Genomic DNA, 8,171 nt, shown 5'->3' on the forward strand with positions numbered 1-8,171 from the left:
TATGGCAAAAGAACATGCAGCTATGGAGTCTCCTGAGCTGAGTTCGCCAACTGTTAATATGAGTTCTGGGGGGCTTAGTCAAGATCAGGGAGTTGTTGTCGCCTCGTGTACCTCTCCGATCCCAGTTGAGCCTATGAAAATAGGTGCCTGGGCTGTTACACCTATTCCTCCTTCGCCTGTTTTTTTGGATAATTTTGGTCACTTTGGTAACTTGACTAAACTATCAGACTATGTGGTGTGGCCGGCTCTACCACGTGTGGTGGAACTTGAGGAGGGCTCGGTGGAGGGTGGTGGGGTTCATAGTGTGTGTACACTGTGGAGTCGCCCAATGGATCTCCTATGCATGAAAACGTGCCTCGTGAGCCAACTGGGCCTTCTACTCGCAATCAGTACCAGAAGCTTGCTAGGGTGGAGGAGATAGCCTCTGGAAGAATGAGGAAGCGCAACTTGGAAGGTAATGGCACCCCTCCTACTGATAATCAGTTCTCTATTCTGTCCAATACTGCTATTATGTTGCGTGCCTCCCTCATGGGGGTTGAAATTCCTGATGATAATTTTGCTATGATTGATGTTCTTCGGGAATTAGAGTCATCTAGGCAAATGCTTCAGGAGAAAAATTCTGTTCCTGCTAAAATTACCATTAATGACTGTTGTGGTAACTCTACTCCTCTCTCATTGACCTGGGGTGATCAGGAGAGTGGGGATGATGATATTTTCATCAAAGTTCAGTCTCGAAAAAAGAAAAAAGAAAAGTCTAGTAAGGTCAAAGTGGCTCTCTCATCCCATATTTCCTCTTCTAGGCCTCTTACTAGAAGACAAAAGAAAAAAAAAATTGAGGATATGTCTGTCTCAAAACCTGGCAGACCTATCAGGGTGAGGGATACACCTAGTCGATATAAATGATAGGTATCTTTTGGAACTGTAGGGGGGCAGGAAAGAAAGGCATGTCTTCCTGTCTCACATATATCATTAGTGCCAATGGTGTTGATTTCATTGGTCTTCAAGAGACCATGAAGAAAAATTATAAAACCTCCTTTTTTAGGAAGCTTGACCCTATGGCTAATTTCCACTGGGAATGGATCCCTTCTATTGGGAAATCTGGAAGAATCCTATGTGGTGTGAGAGTAGAGAAGTTTGATGTATTGACACTGTTTGTGGCAAGTACATTTTGCAAATTAACCTTTTTGACAAATTTAAGAAGTGCAAGTGGGCTCTACTGGTCGTTTATGGAGCTGCACATGATGATAGGAAACCTGAGTTTTTGGCTGAGCCGTCCTCGCTTTGTAATAAAATTGACATTCCTTATCTGGTTGGGGGAGATTTTAATATTCTTAGGCATTGTGGAGAGAAAAACAAACAAACTCATATGTCTCATTTCTCGGATGTTTTTAATTCTATAATCCATTTACTTGGGCTGAGAGAGATTTATATGTCCGGCGGTTCTTTTACTTGGTTCAAAAAACAAGAATGTCCTACTTTGGAGAAGTTGGACAGGGTCTTAATGTCTCCTGATTGGGAAGACGTGTTTCCCTTGGTCTCTGTCCGTAAGTTGGTTAAAGAGCTTTCGGACCATAATCCCCTACCTCTTGATGGGGGGGGGGGGGTGGCTCCTTCAAGGGCTCAGGGTAGCAGATGTTTTAGGTTTGATGTGACCTGGTTGAATAACCCTGATTTCCTCCCTCTTGTGGCTAATATTTGGTCTAAACCTGTGTATACTGAGGATCCTATCGACACCCTTAATATTAAATTAAAGAGGGTCAAAAAATTCTTTAAAGGGTGGGGGTCGAACATTTTTTGGTAATAACAGAATTAATAAGAATCTTCTCAGACTAGAACTTCAGGAATTGGAGTTGCTAGAGGAGAAGAGTGACTTGTCACTACAAAAAAAAGACACATCCGTGACATTTTGGGCCGAACGATTTTTTTTTCTGTCATACATATGACACTTCTATGACGATAATTGTGACAAAACCCGGTATCATCATAGATGTGGTGGGCTCCTACTTCTATGACAAAAAATCATGACAGAAAATGGGCTTTTCGTCCTGGGCGGGCCGAAGACGCAGCTGCATGACATTCTTTGGGCCGTCCATGACGGAAAAAACCGTGGTAGAAGTGAGGGGGAGGAAAATTTCGGGGAGTTCCCGGTTATGGTGGGAGGTTGGGGGCCGAGCGATGCGCGTTTCTCTCGTACACGTACGCGCGTGTGTGCGAGGCATTGGCTCTAACTGAACCCGAGCGAGGCGTTGGGCTCTAACTGAACCCGAGTGATTGCACTGCAGGCTACGCGTTACTGAACCCGAGCGATCGATCGATGGCTGTTAACTGAACCCGATCGAGCGATTCCTTGGCTACTGCTGCTAACTGAAGCCGATCGATGGGATAAACAGTGAGCGTTGCGGGGGGGGGGGGTTGGATGAACATGACCCCGTGGTGTGGTGGAGGGCTGGATGAACAGTAGACGGTGGAGGGGTGCCCGTGGAGGGGTGGTTGAACAGGACCCGTTGGTGTGGAGGGTTGGATTAACAGTAGACGGTGGAGGGGTGGTTGAACAGTAGCCGGTGGAGTAGCGCGCGGTGGAGGCTGGATGAACAGCAGCCCGTGGAGGCTGGAGGAGGTCGACGGTGGATGAACAGTAGCTCGTGGAGGCTGGAGGGGGTCGACGATGGAGATGAACAGTATCCCGTGGAGTCCCGTTTTGCGGTACGTCAGACCCCTCCCGATGAACAGGACCCCCGTTTCGACCATAGCGCTCCAACACAAGTCCGTTTCCTCCGTTTTGCGGTACGCCACACCCCTCTCGATCAACAGGACCCCCGTTTCAACCGTAGGAGGTCCGTTTCCTCCGTTTTGCGGTACGCCACACCCCTCCCGATCAACAGGATCCCCGTTTTGACCGTAGGAGGCATGTTTCCTCCGTTTTGCGGTAAGCCACACCGCTCCTGATCAACAGGACCCCCGTTTCGACCGTAGGAGGTCTGTTTCCTCCGTTGTGCGGTACGCCAGGCCTCGTTTCCATCGCCTCTTCCGTCCAAGCCCTCCCGATGAACACGACCACGCATTCCGTTCCGACCCATGAACACGACGACGACGCTGTTTCTCTGTTCCGACCCAACCATGTACACGAGCCCTCGCCGTACGTATGCGCGAGTAGGCGTTCGAGACCCCGCCCGTATGTACACATACGTGGCCGTATTTTCTTTCTTGCACCCTAGCCGCTGTACGTACGTGTACATGCTACGTGCGCGCCTCTACTACGACACGTGCGCGCCTCTACTACGACACGTGCACACCTCTACATCGACCAGTATGTACGTACACGTTCGCGACCAGAATGACAACGCTACGTACGCTTCGACCAGGTGGGTCCCGACTGTCAGGCACTTCCTTGCCTGCGAAGATGTAGCTGGTGGGTCCCAGCAGTTAGGGGGCGAATCATTTTTTTGCCCGGACGCACTTCCTTGCATGCGAAGATGTAGCTGGTGGGTCCCAGCAGTCGGGGGGCCGGTGGGTCCCAGCAGTCAGGGGGGCGAATCATTTTGGTTTTCTTTTTTTTTGCCCGGACGCACTTCCTTGTGTGCAAGATGTAGCTGGTGGGTCCCAGCAGTCAGGGGGGCGAATCGTTTTTTTTGCCCGGACGCACTTCCTTGCGTGCGAAGGTGTAGCTGGTGGGTCCCAGCAGTCAGGGGGGAAACATTTTTTTTTGCGAAATACGGTGGTCCGTCCGGTGGGTCCCTGCTGTCAGGTGGAGGAATCATTATTTTCCGCGTAATAAGGAGGCACTTCCTTGCTGCCGCCATGGACCCAGCTGTCAGCCTCTCCACGTACAGTCCACGTCCGATGGAAGTCGTTCCTTGACCATGTTGACCACGCCGCGCCGAGAGCACCAGGGAGGTGGATGACGGCGAGGCCTAGGAAGGGGACGACGCGGAGCCGGTGAAGACGCGGCAGTGGATGCCCACGCAGAGAGGAGTATGAGGGTTCACTCGTTCGGCAGCGGTGTGAGGCTGCCGTCACCGCAGGGCCTAGCCAGCGGTGGGAATAGTAGGGGGCGGTGAGGCCTCCGCGGCAGCACAGCCGGCCACGGGAGGCAGGAGCAGGCGGCACGACCGGCGCTGCTTTGGGCGGCTGGAGCAAGAAGACCAGAGGTTGAAGAAGCACTACGGCCGTTGGATGGACATCGTACGGTCACTGCAGCTAGAATCGTTTATATTGACTAAGTTGACAAAGCCCTTGGTACGTCAACTTAGTAGGCCCACAGGTCAGCTTCCGAAACGGTGCGCCCCAGATGTCAGGGGGAGGAATCATTTTTTGGGCGGGTGAAGCTAGAATATCCGAGATTGAAGAAGAAGCACGGCATCCGTTGGATGGACATCCAACGACCACTGCTACTAGAACCGTGTGTTGATTATAAGTTGACAAAGCCTTGCATACGCGTCAACTCTGTTTTTTAGGGGACTCGTCAACTTAGTAAGGCCAGAAGTGTGTGGTAGAGAACTTATAGCCCATTCGAGATTTGTAAGAATGTGTAGCCCATTTTTGAATTCTAATGAAATTTACTACAACCCATTTACAGTTTGTTAAAAGTACAACCCATTTCAACCAACCGTTCAAAACAGAATTCAATAAAATTTCCCACATTTTGATGGGATCCGAAATATTTTTATCCCAAAATTTCTAGTCAGATTAAATAAATTTATATTACGTAAAAATTCCAACGAAACATTGCGCTCGCAACAATTAATGAAATTAAAATTTTCAATATCCAAAAATAATATTTTATAAAGTAATCACGTGTTTGGTGCATTTTTTTATAGTTACTACCCAGTTTTTATAATTACATCCCATTTATTATTTCTGAAAGACCATTTTCTTGTTAAGCCTAATGCATCCCTCCTAGGAAAGATTTGCAGCCCAGCGGGGCAGAGAATAACAACTTGACCTTGCCTGGGTATTCCTAAAAAAAGTATAGCTGGGCTAGCCATTTTCAGCTTGAAAAAAATTATTATCTGGGCTGGATATCTGGCCTGGGCTAGACGGGCCACAGCCCGCCCAGTTAATACCTGCAGCAATGTTTTCGTTGTTGTTCAGAGGAGAAAAATTAATATCTGGGTTAAACATCGAAAAAACTCTGCAGTGCTCACACCTCAAAAACACAAATACTGCTCGAGCTGCTTGGTCCCAGCTATCGGCTGCTTCTTGTGCAATTCTCTCGTTTATTGACTACTACATAGGTTGACAATGGTGTGGGACCGTGATGTCAGGAAACCAGGGGGAAGTAAAATAAATTACTCCAGTGAGCGCTTCCACCTCTGCCTCGTTGTCTCCCGTGGAAACCCTCTCCTCCCTTTTTTTTGCTCGGGCAAGGACCAATGCATGCAGCACGTCCATTCGGTTATTAGGCAAGAAATATTCTTCTTTTCCACCAATCTGCTTGCACCTAGGTCGTGATGCACCTTCTAATACGACTTATTCACCTAGACGGAGGGAGTATAGTTATATATATATATAATAAGGAGGCACTTGTGTACGTGAGTCTATGGACCTGGTGGGTCCCCATTGTCATCCTCTCCAAGTAAAGTCATCTCCTCGCCCGCGTGCGCTTTCCGCCCGAAACAGTCAGCGCCGCCCGCCCCGCTTCCTGGTGCAGGCGATTGCTCCGCCTTCAAACAACACAAGTGCCATTCGTCCGTCCATCTGCCGCCCACATTAATGATACGCGGTTGCCGAGGCGGCTACTCCGGCGCCACATGCCCGTCCCTCCGCCCGCCCACCATTGCTATATAAACTGCTGCGCCGGCCATAGCCGCAGTCATCCATCTGTTCCCTTTCTCCTGTCCAGACCACTACTGCCCACCATGGCTTCCTCGCGCTCCAGCGCTCTTCGGGACGGGCGGACGGCGGACCACAAGGAGATGGCAGCCATTGCTGCCGACCGGCTGGCCGGCAGGCAGCCGGAGGATGACGACGTCCCAATGGAGAACATGGTAGTCGACGATCCGGCGCCAACCCCCTCCTCCGCGCCATCCTCGCCGGTGCATTGCACCATGAACATCGGCGAGGCCCGTGCCCAATATATGGACAGTGTGAGGCAGATGCGTCCAGGAGGCGCAGGCCGACGCCGCCTACAACCACCATCTCCTCCAGGAGCACCTGCAGGCGGAGGAGCAGATCGCCGCAGAGCGGGCGGAGCAGGAGGCGCTGCTCGACTCGTACCGCTCCGCCCGCAAGGGCCGCCTCGAGCGCTGGCGGTACCGCATGCGGGTGGCGGAGGTTGCGGCTGCCTACAAAGAGGCTAGCAAAGAGGGCGATGAAGCGGGCGAGGCGCTGTTTGGCGAGACCGAGGATGAGGCAGAGGACAATGCCGGCTCCGACGAGTCCCCGCTCCGCCGGCGTCGACGAGGCCCTGCTTCGCCGAGGCCTAGCGGCACCAACAACGAGGCAGAGGACACCGCCGAGGCGCCTCCCCGCCAACAACGAGGCAGAGGACATCGCCGGCTCAGCCGAGGCCCCACCCTACCGGCAACGCGGGGGAGGATTTCCACCGCTCCGCTGAGGCACCGCCCGCCGACAACGAGACAGAGGACATCGCCGGCTCCGCCGAGGCCCCGCCCCACTGCCAACGAGGCCGCGCCACACAGAAAACGAGGAAGAGTAGAACACGGTAGGTCGCCGCCGCTCGAGTCCAAGTAAGGCCACCGCTGCTACCCTCCTGTTGAAGCCAAGCTAGGCGGGTTGACCATTGACGGCCGGTTAGCTTCTTGGCAGTGACGTGGAGTCGGGGAGTTCTGCTGGAGAATAACACTGCTTCTACTTAACTGCTGGTGCAGTTGGCTGACTGACACATGGGCCCAACAGGCCACATGTCAGTTACGCAACTGCACCTGTAGTTAAGTCATTGAAGCTTCTGTTCGGCTCAGCGGGACACAGGTGGGTAGCTTCAGTTAATTAATTATACCTCCTTCTTCACCAAGCTTCCTCCTTCGTGGATCTCATTGGCACTCTTGATGTGGAAGAAAAGGCGAGAGCAAAGGACACACATGCTTGAGGAATTGAGGGAGGATCTAGTGCCAAAATGGTATAGAAGAACTTCCAGCCCCACAAGTTCAAGAACAAGGGCAAGTTTGATGGTAAAGCAAAGTTTGATGGGAAGAACAAGGCTGTGCAACACACGAACTTCAAGAAGATGAATGACAAGAAGAAAGGTGTTTGTCATGTGGTGATCCTGATCATTGGGCTCCTAGTTTCCCTAATCGCTATGACAAGCTAGGCCGGTTAATTAATTATACATCCAGCGCACCCCTTTATAGTTGAAATGTAATGAAATTCGGCATGTTTATATGAAATCCGACCGTGTATGAATGAATTTATTTCGATTAGTTCGAATTCCTGTATCACTGGCATTGGATGAACATGCAAAACAATACGTACTAGAATTATTCCCAGGGTGATCACCTCGTTTGCAATAGTTTCACATGTACTCCCTCCGGTCCTTTCTAGTCTGCATACAAGTTTTGTCTACAGTCAAAGTATCTCTACTTTGACCAATCTTATACAAAAAAGTATGCACTTACACAATGTGCGAAGCAAAAAGGAACAGAAGGAGTACAAAGAGTTTGAACAGCTTTTTAGCATTTCTGTACATTGCAATCAAACACACAGGCCTGGCAATCCATAGAGAACATTCAAAACAATCGATGTTATGCATCTCAGTGACTCACATGTCAGAGGCAATATTTACTTCACAACTAAAGAACAAAGAAAAAAATTGATCGACGATGCTGGCAGCAAAGGGCGCCCCATTTGAAAATATCAAACGCATGTCTTGCTAAAATCAATGAGCAAAATTTGACAAGGTTGTCCCATTCCAAAATATCAAATGCCTGTGATTGTGGAATGGACAGGGTTTGCCATTAGTTCGGACATTGACATGGCACCTCGTGCTAAATAAACCAGCTGTTCTTTTTGTGCAGTTCCACCAAAATCAACCAAATTCGCGCGTAGCTTGTATGATTTCGCCCTTATATGTTGCAACGTCTTGCACTTATCGGCACCTCCTTTCTTGTGGTGGAATTGAATGATTCGATGTATTCATGAAAATTTTGTGCAGTTCCCATTGAAATCAAGCTGAGCACCCCTGTTTTCACAAATACAAAAAAGTGATTAGTATA

This window comes from Triticum urartu, chromosome 2 (genome assembly GCF_003073215.2).
Source record: "Triticum urartu cultivar G1812 chromosome 2, Tu2.1, whole genome shotgun sequence".
NCBI classification, from domain to species: domain Eukaryota; kingdom Viridiplantae; phylum Streptophyta; class Magnoliopsida; order Poales; family Poaceae; genus Triticum; species Triticum urartu.